Source organism: Amblyomma americanum, chromosome 4, assembly GCF_052857255.1.
Source record: "Amblyomma americanum isolate KBUSLIRL-KWMA chromosome 4, ASM5285725v1, whole genome shotgun sequence".
Lineage (NCBI taxonomy): Eukaryota > Metazoa > Arthropoda > Arachnida > Ixodida > Ixodidae > Amblyomma > Amblyomma americanum.
Genome location: NC_135500.1, coordinates 47,213,298 through 47,231,785, shown reverse-complemented (window position 1 = coordinate 47,231,785; position 18,488 = coordinate 47,213,298). Strand labels below are relative to the sequence as shown.

General features: G+C 52.5%; 1 protein-coding gene and 1 non-coding gene across 4 annotated transcripts in view; one reads left to right on the top strand and one right to left on the bottom strand.

Annotated features, from left to right (window-relative positions):
- LOC144127925 (protein O-mannosyl-transferase Tmtc3-like) overlaps positions 1-18,488 on the top strand; it is a 542,030-nt gene that overhangs the window by 431,439 nt on the left and 92,103 nt on the right. The window lies entirely within an intron of this gene.
- Positions 11,611-11,682, bottom strand: TRNAS-ACU (transfer RNA serine (anticodon ACU)). The gene has a single exon. It is a non-coding gene; the product is annotated as a tRNA-Ser (tRNA).

The window sequence follows — 18,488 nt, the reverse complement described above, 5'->3', positions numbered from 1 at the left end:
TTCTTCTGTATGTGTTGCGTAGGAAATGTGTAAGCGGGTTAGAAGGCGGCTCCCCGCAGGTGTTTTGCTTAGGCGCAAGTATTGATTGTTAAGATGAGCTTCTCGTAACTCCCCAAAGGTGTTGGTCATCCCCAGACCGAGGAGACGCTTGTTGGACGTCGTTATGGGGAGGTCGAGCGCTCTCTTATAAATCGTGCGGAGAACTACCTCTAAGGCATTCTCATCGCATTTGCGTAGGTGGAGGTAGGGAGCCGAATATAAAATCCGGCTGGTCACGAATGCATTGGCCAGCCGCAGGGCATCTTTGCATCGTAGTCCCCCCCTTTTATTGGACACCCGGCGGAGCATCCGACCCACCTGGTCCCCCACCTTACGTAACTTGTTTAGGGTAGTGTCTATCTTGCGCCTATGATGAATGAAAAGCCCCAGTACCCGGATCTCCGCGTGTTCAGGTATCGGTCCGCTAAGTAGGGAAAGGGCAATTTTGGTTGTGCACTTTGAGTTGGGGCGTATGTGCACAAATTCAGATTTGCTCGGGGAGCATTCAAGACCACAGCGACGAGCGTATTCGTCCACTATAGCTGCCGCTTGTTGCAGGTTGGTCTCGATGTCTCCAACCGATTGTTGTGTTGCCCAGAGGGTGATGTCGTCCGCATACAGAGCGTGCTGCACACCGGCGACCTCCGCCAGCTGGGTAGGGAGCTTCATCATGGCCAGATTAAATAGTAATGGCGAGAGGACAGCTCCCTGTGGGGTCCCTCGTGTACCAAGTTGATATGGGCCATATTCTGTGTCTTGTAGCCGGATATAGGATTGGCGATCTGTAAGGAATTGTTTGATATAATTGAAAGTATTGCGCCCACAATGTGTTTGCGACAAGTGGGATAGGATGATCTCGTGGGTCACATTGTCGAAAGCCCCCCGCAGGTCAAGTGCGACGACTACTTTATCATTGCTGGGGTGCTCGACGGGGTCGAGAATCTCCTTGTGAAGTTGCAACAGGACATCTTGTGCGGACCGGTGTTGGCGGAAACCGTACATGGTGTCTGCGAAAATGTTTTGTTGTTCCAAGAAAGCCGACAATCTGTCGCGGACCATAGTCTCCATCAGCTTCCCCACACACGAAGTGAGGGAGATGGGCCGGAGGTTGTCGGTGTTAATGGCTTTACCTGGCTTGGGAATGAAAGTTACTAGTGCCGTTTTCCAATCTATGGGGAGTGGTGTGCTTCCAATCCAGATAGTGTTGAAGTAATCGAGGAGAGTTTCGTAGGCGGGATCTGGGAGGTTGGCAATAAGCTTCACCGTCACCTTGTCCCGGCCTGGTGCTGTACCTCGCTTCATTTTAGCCAGGGCTGCTTTTAGGTCATGGAGCTGGAACGGTTGATCCAAATCCACGTTCTCGGAACCGGCATACGAGTACGCCTGACCACGGGGATCCTGGTGTATACTCAAATATTGGTCGCGGAGCGCATCGGCCAGTTTGGCCGTGTCTCCAGTGAAGTTATGTATAGCCCTTTGAAGCTGTTTTTGTGTCTCAGTACGGGTTTGTGCCGGTTCAATAAGAGCGCGGAAGAGGCGCCACGTACTCCGACTCGACATTTGCCGAGCTGCAGTGTTGCATCGGTGCACCCAATTGGAGTCGGCGAGTTGGGCCGCGTATTGTGCCGCCTGTTGGGTGATATCCGCAATTCGAATTTTGAGTTTCCGATTGTGTTTTTGACGACGCCAGCGGCGGACTAGGCTGTGTCGTGCCTCCCAGAGGTGGAGGAGGTGGTTATCCACCGCCGGGCTCGCCTCTGAGAGTTGAACATTTTGCTCGACTGATTTCAAATGGGATACTAGGTGTTGGGACCACGTTGAGTATCCTTGGTCCATTATCGATTGAGGATTGGTGTAACTGTTCCTAAATTTGGTCCAGTCGGGTAGTTTTGCATTGGCCTGTGGTCTTGTGAGTGGCTTGGTATGGATTGTAGTGGTAATTATGCAGTGGTCACTACCGAGGGATTCCTCGGTGTTCCTCCAATCTGCATAGCGAATATTTTTGTGAGGTCCGGACACGTATCGCGTGTAACGGAGTTACCTATACGAGTGGGTTGCGCGGGATCCGTGTGAAGAGTAAGGCCCAGTTTGGAAACAAGCTCCGCCAACTTGCGTCCGCGTTTCTCTTCACGTGTGTATCCCCATAAGGTGCTGGGAGCATTAAAGTCCCCAACGATTATGAGGGGATCCCGATTCGCGACCTTCAAAGCCCGGCTGAAGATATCTGCGAATGTAACATTTGGTAGCTTTGGGGGACAGTAAATGTTGAGTATGTGCAATGGGGGGTCCTGTTTGCGTAGCGGAAGGATCGTCACCATTACATAGGAGAAAGTAGCGCTAAGATCCAGGTCAACCTGGGAGGCCGTGTAATTTTTATGTACGCAGAGGCAGCTATGCGCATCCTGCTGGTACACCGTGTAACTGGCAAGGGTGGCGCCATTTCCTGGCTCCTGAAGGGCCACCACAGCAGGTAATTCTGGGAACGTTGTAAGGAAAAGGCGTAGATCGGCTCGCTTTGTGCGTGCCTTGAATCCGCGACAGTTCCACTGTACAATTTGAATAGGGATCGAATTGCTTCGCGGATGCTTCCTATTTCTAGGGGCGCCCGTCATGATCAAGGGTAGAGTTGTGAGTTTGGAGAGAGGAGGCTTGAGAGCCAGTGGCTCCAAAGAGAGGAGCGTTCTCTGTACTGAGGATGGCACAGGGGACCTCTTCTTCTTCTCCGGCGATTCGACGCCTAGACGCTTTGAGCTGCCGGCCTGCGGAGGTTTTGAGCGGGCCAGCGCGCTTGGGAGCGCGGGTGAGTTGAGCGAACTGAGCGGTTATGAGGTTCGGGATAGATGCCGCAAGGTGGCTAATTTTGTTGAGTGCCGCCGTAAGTGTGGCATTGATTTGCGTTTCCAATGCGGATATTCTGTTGTTAACTTGAGTTTCAAGCGCGCTCACTCTCGCCTCGAGTGCCGTGAGGGCATGCGCAGCCTGTCCTGAAGGGGTTGCGTCGCTTTCCATTGCCTCTGCTGCGGGTGAGGCAGAGGTGTGGTAGGGGGAATTTTGGCGGGCCTCCGCTATTGCGAGGCGCTTTTGAAAATTTGCAACCTGCTCGCGGAGAGCAGATATTTCTTTTTGTTCGGCAGAGATTGGCCGTTGTTGGGATTGGGAAGGGGGAGCGAAGGGAGAAGCTGCCCTGCCGGCGCCGCTCACCTGGGAGTGTTGCTTGACAACGTTTGCCCACGTCTTGGAGCCGCCGTTTTGGGGAGGTCCGAGGGGCTTCGCTGCACCGGCTTGAGGCGGCGGTGGCGCAGCTGGAGGTTTCCCTTGGCTCCCAGTAGAGGAATTCACAGGCTGGTCCATGGCTTGGTCGGCAGCCTTGGCCTTCAGCTTGTCCGGGCGACGCTTGCCACGCTTGCGTCGGTTTCGCTTCGATTTACGCCCGCGCTCGGCCTGCGTGGGCTGGATAGCGCGATATTTAGCAGTACACGCTGGGCCCCCCGTGGCATGGGCCGCGCCGCACACTGAACACTGGGTTGCACTGGTGAGGGGCCCGCACCCCCTCAACGAGTAGAGCCTGCTGTCCGCACAGGCCGCACCGGTCCAGCCTCTGGCCGGGGCAGGCGTCCACGCGGTGGCCGACCACACCGCAATGTCGGCAGGCTGGAATGGTTCGCTGGTAAGGCCTAACTTGTACAAGCTCCGAGTCGTAGTGCACGAAACGTGGCTTCTCTGTTCCGGCGAAAGTCAGTCTCGCTTTGTTGGATGTCCCAAATTTTCGCACTTCCACGATGGTGCCGAAGCGCCATTGGAGCCTAGTACGGAGCGAGTCCGTAGTTTCAGAGTTACGGACGGTAATGACGCCGTAGCAGACGTTCTTGTCGTCTTGGCGCAGGTGCCCCACAAGGGGGACCTTCCCGTCGGGTCCATTAAGTTCAAATTCGCCGATGATACGGTCGGCTAGCTCAGGTTTCGCAGTGTGAACAATAATGAGGTTTTGTTCTCTTACCGGTATTATGGTAAGATCTGTTGCGGGTTGCGCGCCCAGGAGAGCCGTGAACGCCCGGCCGTAGCCGGTCTCCTGGAAAGTCTCGTACAACGAGACGCGGGTCCGGGGCTTGATGACGACGACGTAGTCGTCTGGAGCAGGCTTGGGAATAACAGGCGGTTTCCACTTCGTGAGCAGTCGCCGACTGCGGCCCGCCGCGCGCGGGGCGGGTGACTGCTGGTTTCCGGCGTGAACGCCGGCCGCGTCTACGGACGCCGGCTTTAAGGCTTGGTCTTGCGCTCGGCGCAGCACTGCGGCGTTCAACGCGGCGCTGCGAAATCTTGCCGAATCTGGGCCTTCGGTTTCCGCTGGGTTAACCGTTGTTCAGTGCATGTTCTCGGGGTCGTAGCCTCGGCAGGAGATTTGCGTAGCAGCCATACTGGCGTCAGTGGCCAGAGGCCCCGATGTGCCGGGTACCGGTTCGGCCGTTAGGCCTAGCCGCGCCACCGGCCCGATCGGGCCATGTGTTGCCCGAAAAGGGGGTTTAACCGGGCCCACCTTGGAAAAAACTGGTGTCCAGATGTTCCCGACAGCTTTCGGTGCACGTTGGGGATGATCTTGCTAGGGTCAGGCGGAAACTTCCGCTGCTCCGGCTGAAAAATCGCCGGAGCCGACGACCAGCACGTCTGACTCCCCGTGCGAACGCGCGCGTTTCTCAGAGGCTGGGGCGTCCGAGCTTACGTGCCGACGACTTCCTCAAATTTGGAGGATGCTTAATCTTCGCCTTTAAGAGTGAAACGCGACAGCGTGTTGCAGCGCTGCCAGGGAGTCCACGGAACGCCATCGCCCGTTCGGCGCGACGCCTTGCCCGTTGGACAAATCTCACGGAGGCCACTCAATACTGCCCATCCGCCGCCCGAAGAGATCACGAACGAGCTGCAGTGACGCTGCTCTCGGAAGTGGCCGTTGTGCGTCTGCGTGGTGATTTTAGAGGAAAGGAAAGGCGCAGTAACTGTCTCACATATCGGTGGACACCTCATAGACGCCATGAGGGAAGGGAGGAAGTTTGTAGTGAAAGATAAAAGCAGAGAGGCTGTAATGGAAGATCTGCGCCTTCACAACATATAAAAATCCTTAAGTGCCATCTGAGTTTTTTTTTGTTTATGTAATGCATACTGGCAGCCTCCTGGATATATGGTGGTGGCGGTAACATTTATTGGGCGATGTACAGAGAGGATTTTGAGGCAGACCTTAATTTAATGGTCTGACCTTTACAAATTCAAGCCGGGGTGGGGGGGGAGGGGGAGGTGTCCATGGGACCCCCGTGGCTTAGCAGCGGCTCGGGCTCGAGCCACCAGGGCTTGTTGGGCCTCCAAGTCGTCTCGGGTAGGGTGACGATGGGGTGGAAAGGAAGGATTTGAGGGGCAAGCCCACACCATGTGCCAGGTGCCCGCAAATACCTTCTCACAATGTGGCCATTCCCCTTAGAATGCCGCATTGAAATGCTTTAGGAATGCTGGGCACAGTACCGTGTCGGTGTATAGACGGAAAAACCAGCGCTCCTCCGCCTTTTTGAGGCCTTTACGGGGGGGGGGGGGGGTGAATGTGGCGATGCAAATTTCGGTATCTCGCCAGAATCAGCTGCCTCATTGCCCTCAATGCCTACATGCTGCGCCGGGGTCCATACAATGGTGCGGTGGGTTGAAAAACCCTGGCTCTCGCAAGTTGCTAGAATTTTGAAGGCCCCGCATGGGATGCGGCCTTGTTCACTGTTCCGGCATGCAGGCGCTCGGAGAGTCGGTGACGATGGCTCGATACTCTGGGTGATATCCTCCGCGTGATTAATGTTCGGGGCACGGAAGGTGAGGCCCTGAACAGGTTTGCCTTGGTGGACGACGGTGTACCGGCCCCCGTGGTGTGCGCCAGCCGCGTCCGCGAAGAACACTCCCGGCTTAGTGGCGGAGGCCCTCATGAGTGTCCTTTGTCATACTGGGGGGGGTGGAGATAGAACAGAAGTTTCAAACTGCCGCAGACGTAGAGGTTAAATACGCGGCAGACAGAGGTCTGTCCTACTCCCCGGAAAAATCGGAATTTTTCATCTACCACTGGAGAAAAAGAAAGACGTAGACAAAAATTATGGTGGAAAACACTCTCGTCCCGACAGTAGACGAAATAAGAATCCTGGGAATGTTAATTCAAGCCAATGGACAGAACACAAACACCATTAGGACATTAGAAAACTACGCAGCACAAGTCACGGGCATATTCAGAAGTCTCGCTCAGAGGCCGCGGCCTCAAAGAGCGCAGCCTCCTAAAGATGACCCAAGCTTACGCCATTAGTCGCATTTGCTACGCCACACCCTTTGTAAACATTAAGAAAATGGAGCGCGACAGAATCGACGCCATAATTAGGAAATGCGTGAAGCGAGCACTAGGACTCCCCATATCCAGTTCAACGGGAAATCTGGAAGGCATGGGAATCCACAATAGCTGGCAGGAACTAACTGAGGCAGTAAGAATCGCGCAGTTAGAAAGACTGAGCCAGACAAAAACGGGGAGAACCATCCTCGGGTGGATAGGCCACCAACCAGACAGAGGCCAACACGAAAAAACATACATTCCCCTAGACGCGAGGAAGTATTTATTGTCCCACCTCTATACCGAGAAACATGCACCCGATACAGAACAAGGAACACAGAGCAAAAACCATCGCCAAAAATATAAAGAACAATACAGCTGAGGAAGTAGCCTATGTCGACGCAGCAGGCAAAAAACATGGAGCGATAGGCAGTGGTAGATGGAGGCGGTACAACCAAAATTAGGGCCTCATTACGCACACGAGACATAGTTACGGCCGAAGAAGCTGTAATAGCGCTCCCTTGCGTCGGCACCCGAGCATACATAATAATTAGTGACAGCAAAACAGCCATCTGGAATTTTGCGAAAGGAAGAATTTCGGAGGAAGCCAGACGCATCCTCTCAACAAACCCAATTGATAGAAAAATGTCCATCATATTGGTACCTGCGCACGAATCTGTTCCTGGCAACGAGGCTGCACACGCGCTCGCTCGAGATCTCTGCTACCGAGCGGCCGTAGAACAGCCCGGATGCAAGGGAATGAAATATTGCATCATTACATACCACGAACTTAACGAACACTATAAATTACATAGAAGGATATTTCCACCCCCAGATCGGTCTCTCTCCAATAATGAGGCGCGCATTTGGAGGCGGTTGCAAGCTGAAAATTACATCTTCCCAATCTGGGTCTACCTGACACAGACCGGGGATGAAAAATAGAATATTCTAAGTGTAAAAATTGCGGTGAAAGGGGCGCTCTTCATCACATAATTTGGGTATGCGCCGATTCCCTGGGCGCCGGCTTAAACATCAACAGTAGAGAAGCCCGTAAAGTTTCGCTGTGGAGCAAGGACCCTGTCATCCAGCAGCAAGCCACCCGGCTGGCGGCTGACGCCGTGAAGAAACAATGCCCCTTGTCCTTAGTCTGCGGAGCATCGCCTACCCGCGTGCCAGGCCTTGCTGCCGGGACCTGGGATTTGGGGGCTCCTTCTCGGTGGACAATAAAGTTTTCATTCATTCATTCATTCATTCATTCATTCATTCATTGCTAGAGAAGGGGCGCACCTTCAGAGTGAAGCACCAGGCTTCGGGGATGTGCGCCCGCTCTTCGGTACGTGCTGTGCATTAGATGTGTATGCGGGCCGGGAGGCGGCTGGCCGCGTCTGTTTTGCTGAGTCGCAAGAATTGATCGTTGAGATGGGCCTCTCGTAGTTCCCCAAAGGTGTTGGTCATCCCCAAGTTGAGGAGACACTGGTTGGACGTGGCAATGGGGAGATCGAGGGCTGCCTTATAAACTTTGCGGAGAATTAGCTCGAGTCCATTCTCATCGGTATGTTAGGTCTTATGCAAGAGTGGCTGGTACATAAAGAGACAGTATACAGTTATGCGATATATATGCAGTCGAGTGAACGATGGCATGAGAATAACATTTAGAATACATACAAAGCCATATGAGTTATAAACACAATGTTAGGACAGTGTGAAGCACTGCTGTATTTTAGGTCATGTTTAGGAATGGACTAAAAAAAGGGGGCACGACCGAACACTCAAGCATGTTCAGGTCAGTTGTTCCAGGTGCGGATTGTTAATGCGTTGATCTATAACAATTCTCATTTTAGTTTTTGCATTGCTCATCAGTTCTGTGAGATGTTTATTTATTCTTTACAAAGCTTACGTTAACAATTACAGTTGCATTTTCTTAAGAGGTCCCACTGCACCGTTGCACTACGGGGTCTCTTTATACAATACATACCCCGAAAGCCGTATCATTGATTGATAATATTCTTGAAACGTGGAAAAAAAATGAAGCTTTAAACACATTCGTTGTGCACAATAAATTGCTCACTTTCTTTTATTGTAAAGATTAGGTTGTGCGCTGGATAACCAGCTCAAAAAATGAACATTTTGCTTATTTCAAGTTTAATGTGGTAAATCATGTTGAGCAGTTTTATTATTTCACTGTGAATATCATCTTGCTCGCATGGTCTCGAAATTAGACCTTTGCAAAAGAGCTGTTGGGTAAGTGTTCCAACTATAACAGTTATAGATAAACTAGACAGATTTGCGCTGAGCATTCTTATGTTGGGGGATATTGGTGTGGGTCCCGAACAGCCGATACATATTCTAAAACTGGTCTGATGAAAGGCTTGTATGCAAGTAGTCACATCTGTTAGGTCTATCAATTTTCTTACCTAACCTAAGTGAGTACTGGCAGGATTCATCAGTTAACTGTTTTTATTTTTAAGTATGTAGGCTGCTGTTCATAATTCGGAAGATACAGTCCTAATAGACTCCAGCCATTCTTATATTCTCCTGCTAATTTCTCTCTCTCTCTCTCAAGATCTGGACCTGTCGTGGTTCCTCTCCCCCGGTTCTCTCGCTTCGTGCCCGTTTATGCGGTTCGTTTCCGGGCTTAATACACCCTCTCTCTTGTCTGCTGCTAGATTGCTTTTACACGTGAGCTGGTGGGAAGTGTAGGGAGGGGGGGTTCCCGGCTGAATTTCGCAATGGAAAGCGCGCCGTACATCCACGCATCGACAGAGATGCGATACTTTTCGCGTCTGCCCAGCGATTCGAAATGGCTGCGAAAGGCAGCGCCTATGGGGAGCTTCCGATTCGCGGTTTTCTGTGGCAAACAAGATGGGTGCGTTTGATGTGAAGGCTGATTCGCACGACTCGTCTCATCGGGCGAAGGCAAGGGACGTTTTTCACGGACCCCGCATTTCGCTGAGTTGCGCACGAGAGTACGTATATAGGACGGGGAGCAGGTGCTGTCTCAGCGATCGCTTCGTTGGGATCCAGTGCCTGCAATGTCCGGTACAAAAAGAAAAATAGAAAACAAACCAAGAGGAGGCAGCACACTGGCCCTCCTTTTGCTGGTCTTGCGGCTGTGCCGCCCCGTGGGCAATCGCGTCGGCCTAGTAACGAAGCATATCGACCGGACCGCGCGCGAAATAATGGGAGTCGTAATCGTCCTCTCGGAGCCTTATGGCGAGTGAGACCTGATTCCCTCCAGTGGTTGCAGGGACAGGTCACCTTTCCTGAGGGATCTGTTGGTTCTGTACATGGAGCATGTCATCTATTGTACTCACCGAAACTGAGCTCCCTGAAAAGCGTACTACTGGCCTCAGTTTACACTTGGTGTTGAAACAAGTGGACGACGTCCAGCGATAACAACAAAGGGACTCACCTCTATTCCTTCCCCATCGTTTAGTGATTGCCGCCGCTAGTTGCGCCCACGAGTTGTTCCCGTGCCCTGTGGGTTTAACGAGGTGCGAGGTCTTCGAGCCATTCCCCTGCCACGCGGGTCGTCCTACGGGCTTTTCGCATCTCTTTAGCTTCGACTGTAGACATATTGATATATAGGAAGAAAAATAATGCGCTATGTATTGTTCTGTGCTCAACTCGGACAGTAAATTTCGTTCCATCGCTGGAACGAGATGCTGTAATGACCACTTACGGGAATTGCAAGAACGTGCCAATAAATTCCTCAAGATGTGCATTGCACCAGCCTTGGGCCATTTTTCGGGCATTTTATTGGACGAGGACACGTAGCTTACAAACGCGAGAATCTCCGCACTCTTCGTAATTGCAAATCGCGCTGACGTTATAGGAAACGTGTTCGCCTGCGTATCCTGATTTCACAGCGCCAATTTTTCGCGAGCTGTAGTTGATTTGCGAAAATTGTCCTCCCAAAATGCTGGGATGAATGCTGGACTCCAAGCTGGGGCTCCAACCTGAGACCGAACGCTTGCTTTGTTCTGCTTTCTTCGGTGCATTGTTCACTTCTGTCATGCGTGAGCATTTGTGTCGGACCTCGGCCGTCATCTGTGGGCGTATTTCTGGCGCATGTGGTGACATCTGTGGGGTTCCTGGATTTGAGGTCCTCTGTTCAGCTCAGGTTGGAGACATTTTTTGAAGGTCACGCTGGGCCGGCTCACTTTGACGCCCGCTGACGTTGCGTTGCGCCGTGCGGTCGCCTCGTGACCTTTCTGTGTGAATTTTATTACACGCCTACAACAAACTGGGTGGTCGACGACGCTCAGTAACTTCATGATAATTATAGTAAAATAGCATTCAAGGGCGCGGAGACACCGAGATAGAAGTTATGGACGGCTCGGCGACCCGATGCAATGAAGTCCTGACTCGAACTCAGATGCGGCAGTCTTTCATTACATTTTATTGACTCAAGGATCTCCATGGACGATATTACACGAAAGAAGAAAATCTGAGCGTTATTTTCTACCATATTAGTGGCGACACCTTTCTGCAAGCAGGCTGGATGGTAATGGCTTCCATGTGTCTGGAAATGTCGTTCACTGGATGGCTTCTTTGTGAGTCGCGCAAGGGTGCACTGCTTGCTTGGATTGTGCTAAAACTTTAAGGGTAAGTTATCCGCAGTTTTGCTGTCATTTGCGTCAAATCTCGCAGCTGGGCGCCGTCTTGTTGCAAACCAAATTATTTTAAAATTTGCAATTTGATGGCCTCAATCGGGGCGATTTTTACAGGCAACTTTGCGCATATGACTTTGTACTTTGTCATGCTCGTTATTGTTCGCTCTGCGTTTGGTGAACAACAATATTTCGGGCTTGCTCTTGGTCACTCGATACAAGTAATGACTGAAGCTGTCGCTTGCAGTCGCCTGTTTAGCCTGCGCACATGATAAGTTGGACAGTATTCGTGGTGTCATAGCCTGGTATATCGTGACGTCATAGTTTGGCCGAAACCTAGTTTCGGTTTCTGCTGTGGTAGTATATTACTTCTGTTGGGTATCTTTTTTTTTAATTGGTTTTTTGGGGGGAAAGTAAATGGCGCAGTATCTGTCTCATATATCGTTGGACACCTGAACCGCGCCGTAAGGGAAGGGATAAAGGAGGGAGTGAGAGAAGAAAAGAAGAAATAGGTGCCGTAGTGGAGGGCTCCGGAACAATTTCGACCACCTGGGGTTCTTTAACTTGCATTGACATCGCACTGCACACGGGCGCCTCAGCGTTTCGCCTCCATAAAAACGCAGCCGCCGCGGCCGGGTTCGAACCCGGGAACTCCGGATCAGTAGTCGAGCGCCCTAACCACTGAGCCACCGCGGCGGGTTTGGGTATCTTGAAAAACGGCTTTTTGTACCGGAGAGAGGTAAGTCTAAACAATGCGATGTGACATCGACTCAAAATGTTCAAAAAGAAAAAGAAACCCCGGAAAGCAAGCTGGCCTTACGCCACTGATCAAAAACGTGTCGGGGAAGGAATCATCGCTTGAAGTGAGGACTGCGTCGTGCACGCCTTGCTGGAAATCGGGCTTGTCTGGAGATACGCGGATCCACAGTCACTTCCACGGCGCCCCTGCCGTCACCGTGACGTTCTCCAACGGAGCACAATGTTTCGAGTTTTATCCCGGCCGTGGTGTTCACATTTCGCCGGAGACGAAATGCAAGACCGCACGTGCAGTGAAATTTCAGTGCCCCATATGGTTGACATTAACGGTGTGTGCCTCCGCTCCTTCGGCATTGCCACATAAAAGTGCATCAATTACAGCAGGACCTCGTTAATGCTTTGTTGGCGGGGACGCGCAAAAACTACGTACAGTACGGCTTACAAAGACGAATTCGCTCACGCTTGCGTGCCGCGAAGGAAACTGTTCGACGGTTATTATTAATTGTTCGAATAAAGCACCGACGCGGGTTTTGTCTTCGTGGGCAAGGCAAAAAAAACTGATTGTCCATTTGCCGCTGCAGTTCATCAACGACGGAGTCGTCCCGTACGGGTCTTTCTAAGGAGCCCAGCTTGTTCGTGCATGGATGGGGTCGTGTGTTAGCGTGACCACGAAAAGCGACCGTTCAAATTCGCGCTCCTGCTTCCAGTTGCCTGGCTCCGCAACTCGCGCGAATCGTTTGCATCTAGTCAGTGAAGCGTTACTGTTCTCGATAAGGGGCTTAATGCAGCCTAGTGTTTTTTTTTTCTCGATACCACCAATGGCTATTCGCACACCATTGTCGTGTTCGGACCCCGATTTTTACTGAGCTGTATTGGGAACGCGTCTCATTCAACGGTAACGTTCGACTTTAGTCAACAATTTATATTGGAGCCGCAAGAGCCGACGTCCAACTGTCAAAAAAAAATTGAGGGGCGATGAATTGGATTGATACGGAGGTAATGCGAGAACAATCTTCCCTACACTCCTATTTTCCTTTGGCGTATCGTTTGCAGCCTGGAGCCCCAACTCTACCACTACCGCTACTTGTAACTTCACTAAACAGCTATTATCAATAGAACCCAATCACTCTCATCGGTCACTGACGGGTCCTTACCAAGTTGCTATCGCCGGTGTTTCATTGTATCCAGTGTTTCATTATGGCTGGTGTGTCCTTAGAGCCGATGTTTCGTGCATAGAAGGCCGACGCCGGATGCCAGACAGTTTTCGCCATCACAGCACTCTTAACGCCTTAGGTGATGTGCCATTACCAGGGCCGCATGCTGAGCTGGAAAGATGGAGACAGCGGTACACGCAGCTGCTCGAATGCAAGGCCTCGAGCCGGCTTCGTGCCGCATCGAAGTTCGCGCGGTGAGAATCGGCGGCAGCTATTCTGCCTCGACTGGTGTGCTTCGCATGCAGGACAGGAAACATATTGCGGCACAGCATGGCGTCAACGACGCTGCCAGTTTGCTAGGTTCTTTTACCTTTAATTACGAATGAAAATTACTGGGGGCACGGGAGGAACTTAGGTGCGAGAAATGCCAAGGCATTATGTTCCAATTCTGTTCCCATTCTCTTCTATTGCTTTGTAGTTGGCGCAGTTGTAAGCGCTAGTGCTGACTATTACTGGTTAACATTTCGTATTTTTTCCGCCTTTGATGACGTCACACAGTTTCGGCCAACCACGAATTTTGTAAAACGGCGGCACTTGTTCGATGCCGCCGCATTTTCGTGTCGATGAGCCATATCTAACGCTCTAAAAAGTGGAAGTATTCCACGTACCTGCGGACGTGAAAGGCGGTGCGTATCAGGCGGTCAACTTCCATAAGGTGCGCGCGAAGAGCCTTTAGCTCTCGCGCATCCGCGAACCACCACGACGCGACAGCCGCGTGCCAGTGGCTGCGTCCTTCTTCCCTCATTGGCCTTGTGAGGGGGACAGGGGCCGCAGTCGGTCACACCGGGGACTCGTCGACCGAGCCGCAAGGGCAACCGTGTACCTATACTACTGCGGCCGCTTTCGGCAGGGCTCCTCCTCTCTGCGGGGCTGCGTGTGAGCACTTGTCCCCGAAGACTGCTAGCGGAAAAGAGCACAAAGCCCGGCCTAGGTGCGGACAACCACGAATCGGTCGTGCCGGAAGACAGTACCGCTCAAGGCGTTTCGGCCGCTAATATCAATCAGCTCATGCTTATAATGTGCTAAGCCCCTAAGCTTAGCTCTACCGTTTTTATTAACTTTTTTTGCGTGCTACTACTATAACCAGTGGCGGCAGTGCGTGTGTTAGCATAACACGGTGACATAGCATAGGTGGCACCCATCGAGTCGCCACCGAAATGGTAACGGTCACTTAAGTGGCCTTTAGCTGCGTTACACAGTGTGATGACCCCCATAATGCGCAGGTCCACACGGGACGGAGAGGCAAAGAGACACCGTATGTCTCAGTTTAAACAAACAGATATATTCAGTAATCACACATGATTAAGATTATACATCAGAGGCTGGGGCGTCCGAGCTTACGTGCCGACGACTTCATGGGGGCGATGGAGTGGCTCCGGAGTTGGGCTCGAGCGGTTGCTGGCAGAAGCTGCACGCCGTCGGGCTTCGGCGCTGAAGGCCCTCTTGGCGAACGATGTCGTCCTCCGCTCAGACTGGACTGGACTGCATCCGTTTACATGTGCTTTTAAGCACTTGATTAACAAAGGACTAAGGGCGGTCATTTCCAGTGGCCCGCTCAAAGCATCAATTCTCCAATCAAAAATAACATGCGAGATGGGGACAACTCCTTGGGTTGGGCTTAGCCTCGAACCCAGAGTCTGTTAACAATACAAACTAAATAAACAACAAAAACGCCACCACTCTCTCTCAAGTGAGAGTATACACAGGCTCTCTCTTCGGAGCTAATCCTTGCCTCAGGCATGCATACCGCCTCCCACCATCGGTCCGCGTCGCTCGTCAACAACAGAGGAGGGGGCGAAAGGGCCCACGATGCTGCCGCGCTACCGACGGCGGGACACAGCTAATAACCATGAATGGGTTCGTCTGTTCCTCCGGTAAACCAGACTAAGGGTCGCCCCTGTCTTCCCACATTCTTGGCGAGTCTTGCCTGTCCGCCATGACAGGTGTCCGTCACGGCCATCCTGGGAATGCGCTTTTTGTTCACTAGCGCCTGTCTTTCCACATTCTTGGCGAGTACTGCCTGTCCGCCATGACAGGTGTCTGTCACGGCCCTTCTGGGAATGCGCTTTTGTTCACGAGGCACGGCGGGAAGCTGTGGGTGCCTTCCCGGCGATAGCCCACGTCGTAAGGGTAAGGAGGGGGGGGCTAGGGCTTTCACTTGGGCGCACAAACATACCACCGCATCGTGGTCTCGCCCCCCCCCCCCCCCCTCACGTGTTGAGTCCGAGGGAAAGAATGTTGTCTTCGCGGTAGCGCATAGCGTCGGCTGTGGTACGGCGCGCTCTGGCCCGCTGACAGCTCCCTTGTCCTGGAATGTGCCCCGGAGGGCCGCACCTGGAACGGCCACGCAAATTGGGGAGGATAAAGCCTGTTTCCCCGCGGCGGCGGCGGCGGGTCCGGTTGGGTCCGGTTTGGCTTAAACCCCTTCGTTCTGGTTGTCACTCTCAACGAGCATGGCTGGGTAATTGATGATGCCTGTCATCTGGGTCTCCGTCTACGCCGCGCCGTCGAACGTGGAACCCCGCAGCACACACAAGGAATGTACCTCGCAGCACACACAAGGAATGCACCTCGTAGCACACAAGGAATGTCACACTCGCTCACCCTCCAGAAGAATGTTCTCGGAACATTTGAGTCCCTGCAGCTCCCCTTGTCTTTCTGAATCGCCTCGCACAGTGCGTCCGACAAAACACTTTTCGCTGCACTCAACACCACTGCACAACACCATATGCCTCCGCTGTCATAACTGGCGTCTCCAGGGGCAGCACTGATCTTCTTTTACAAATAAACATGAAACTCAGCACCCAAGCCTCTCCTTTCTAGTCCAAACTGGACGAAATAAATTTACCACAGTTACAAAGGAGCTCCCACTTCTAGCACGATCACGGCACAGACAAAAAATAGATAACGAAAGGAAGTAGGGCAGGTTCTGCATGCGCTCCGCATGCTCTCCTGTGAAGATGTTACTTAATGACAGAAAGGTTTAACTACCAACTCCGATAACTTAACACATAAGCACATAGCAATGTTATGAGCTGCGGCATTACACAATTCTAACCAGTTCACAACTCCGCTCTGTTTACGCCATTAGCCCGACTTAGCTTTCCGATTTCGCAGCGGATATCGGCCTTCATGAGTCATACTAAGTAAGTGTGTGCCCCTTTGTCTGCTTTGGGACTCGCGAGGGCTCGTGGCAGGAGCCTCTCCTGGCGTTATCTGCGCGGCAACCTCGCGCGCTTCTTCTTCTAGCAATGCATGAAGTAAATCTGGTGGCATTCCGGCCGTCACCTCGGGCGCCTGCCGAACAAATGCAGGAGAGGGCGTTTCTTGCGAACTATCTGCGCGCTCCGCTTCACTTCTGTCCCCATCAAAATCCGCGCTTTCCCTTTCCTCATTTCGTGAATACTGAACCGGTGCCGACTTGAGGCGATTTGCGTGTATCCTTATCAAACGCCGGTTCACGTCTCGGACTCTGAAGTTTACCGGAGAAAGCTTCTCGACAACCTCGCACGGTCCTCTCCACTTCGTCTGGAACTTACGAGCTAGCCCAATCTGCCTTTGGCAGTTTTCAATGTACACGCTGTCCCCCACATCAAACGGCGCGTCTCTAGCACTGCGATCGTGCACCTCCTTCCTGCGCTTCGCCGCTTTCTTTAAGGACTCCTTTGCGATGTCCCTCGCCACTTGCAAGCGCGATTCTAGCTCAACCTTATAGTCGTCGAGTGAAGCGTATGGGACACGACGGGGGCCCTCTGGCACTTCACTAGGCTGGTCCGGGTCTCGGCCGTAGAGAAGAAAGAATGGCGATTCGCCCGTGCTCTCGTGTGCTGCGGAATTGTAGGCAAACATTGCATACGGGAGCCACAAGTCCCAGTCCCGCTGGTCGCGCGAAACAAAATGCGACAGGAACCCGGCCACGGTTTGGTTCAGTCGCTCCACCGCGCCGTTGCAAGCCGGATGGTACGGTGTTGTCTGCTTCTTAGCGATCTTAAGCAGCTCGCAAACTCTCCTCATTAGCTGCGACACGAAGTTCGTTCCCCGATCTGTCAAGAGTTGCCTCGGGGGTCCATGTCGGAGCACGATCTGTTCGACAAATGCTCTTGCAACCGTGTCTGCCTTCTGATCTGGGAGTGCTACCGCTTCCGCGTATTTTGAAAGGTGATCGACAAATACTAAAATGTACTTGTTTCCGGAAGTGGTCGTGGGCAAGGGGCCCATTATGTCCATACCTGTCCGCTCGAAGGGAGCCGAAACCTCAGGGAACGGCTAAATTGGAGCTGGTCTTCGTCCCTTGGGTGTTTTTCTTTCGAGACAGGAATGACACTTCGCACAGTAGTCTCTAACATCCTGTCGCATGCCACTCCAAAAGTACAAACGCTCCACACGCCGGCGTGTCTTCGCTACGCCAAAATGACCGGCGCATGGCGCATCGTGAAACGCGCGAAGAACCCTTTCTGTCCACGACCGAGGTATGACGACTCTCTCCCAAGCGGTTTTCTCTGGTCTCCCTTTCCTGGTTGGCCTCGTGCGCCGACACAGGGTGCCGTCTTTGCCAATGAAATAACCTAGCTGTTCGGGGTGAGACGGTGTGCCCTCTAAGCTTTCGATTATTCGCTTCAGGTCAGGATCTTTGCACTGCTCTGTGCGTAATTCGGCGGGGTCGACTACGGGGACAAACTCATCTATAGCTGCCACGGCAGCTGTGCGGCTGAGTGCATCAGCATTCAGATGTGTCTTTCCTGACTTGTGCTCAACTTCAAAGCAGTATTCCTGCAGGTGTAGATTCCATCTAGCGAGTCGCGAGCTAGGGTCCCTGACACTCATCACCCATTTCAGAGGATGGCAGTCTGTGACTAGCTTGAATTTGCGGCCGTAAAGGTAGCATCTGAAGTGCTTTACTGCCCAGACAACGGCGAGGCACTCCCTTTCCGTAGCTCCGTACTTTTGCTCTGTGGGGCTCAGCTGTCGGCTAGCAAAAGCAACGGGATGTTCTTTGCCCTCGATAACCTGAGATAGCACGGCACCAACTGCGAACTTTGACGCATCTGTGGCCATAACGAAGGGAAAACTAAAATCCGGGTGGCGCAACAGCGGTGCACTCATTAGCTTCCTTTTCAGGGCCCCAAAAGCATTCTCCGCGTTTTCGTCCCAGCGAAAGGCGACATTTTTGGCTGTTAAGGCGGTGAGCGGCTTAGCGAGCTTGGCGAACTCCTCTATGTGCCTTCGGTAGTAACCGATCAGGCCGAGAAACTGCCGGACCTGGCGGACGCTAGTCGGGGATGGAAAATCCGAGACACACCTTAGTTTCTCAGGGTCCGGTCGCACGCCGTCAGCTGAAACAACGTGCCCGAGGTATTTCACCTCGTTTTTGAGGAATTGGCACTTAGAGGGCTTCAGCTTGAGACCCGCTGCTCTTAGTCGCACCAAAACCTGCTCAATATCGCGCAAATGGTTATCAAAACTGTCACTGTATATGATAATGTCATCCATATACACGAAGCACAGCCTCCCCAGAAGACCTGCCAGGATAAC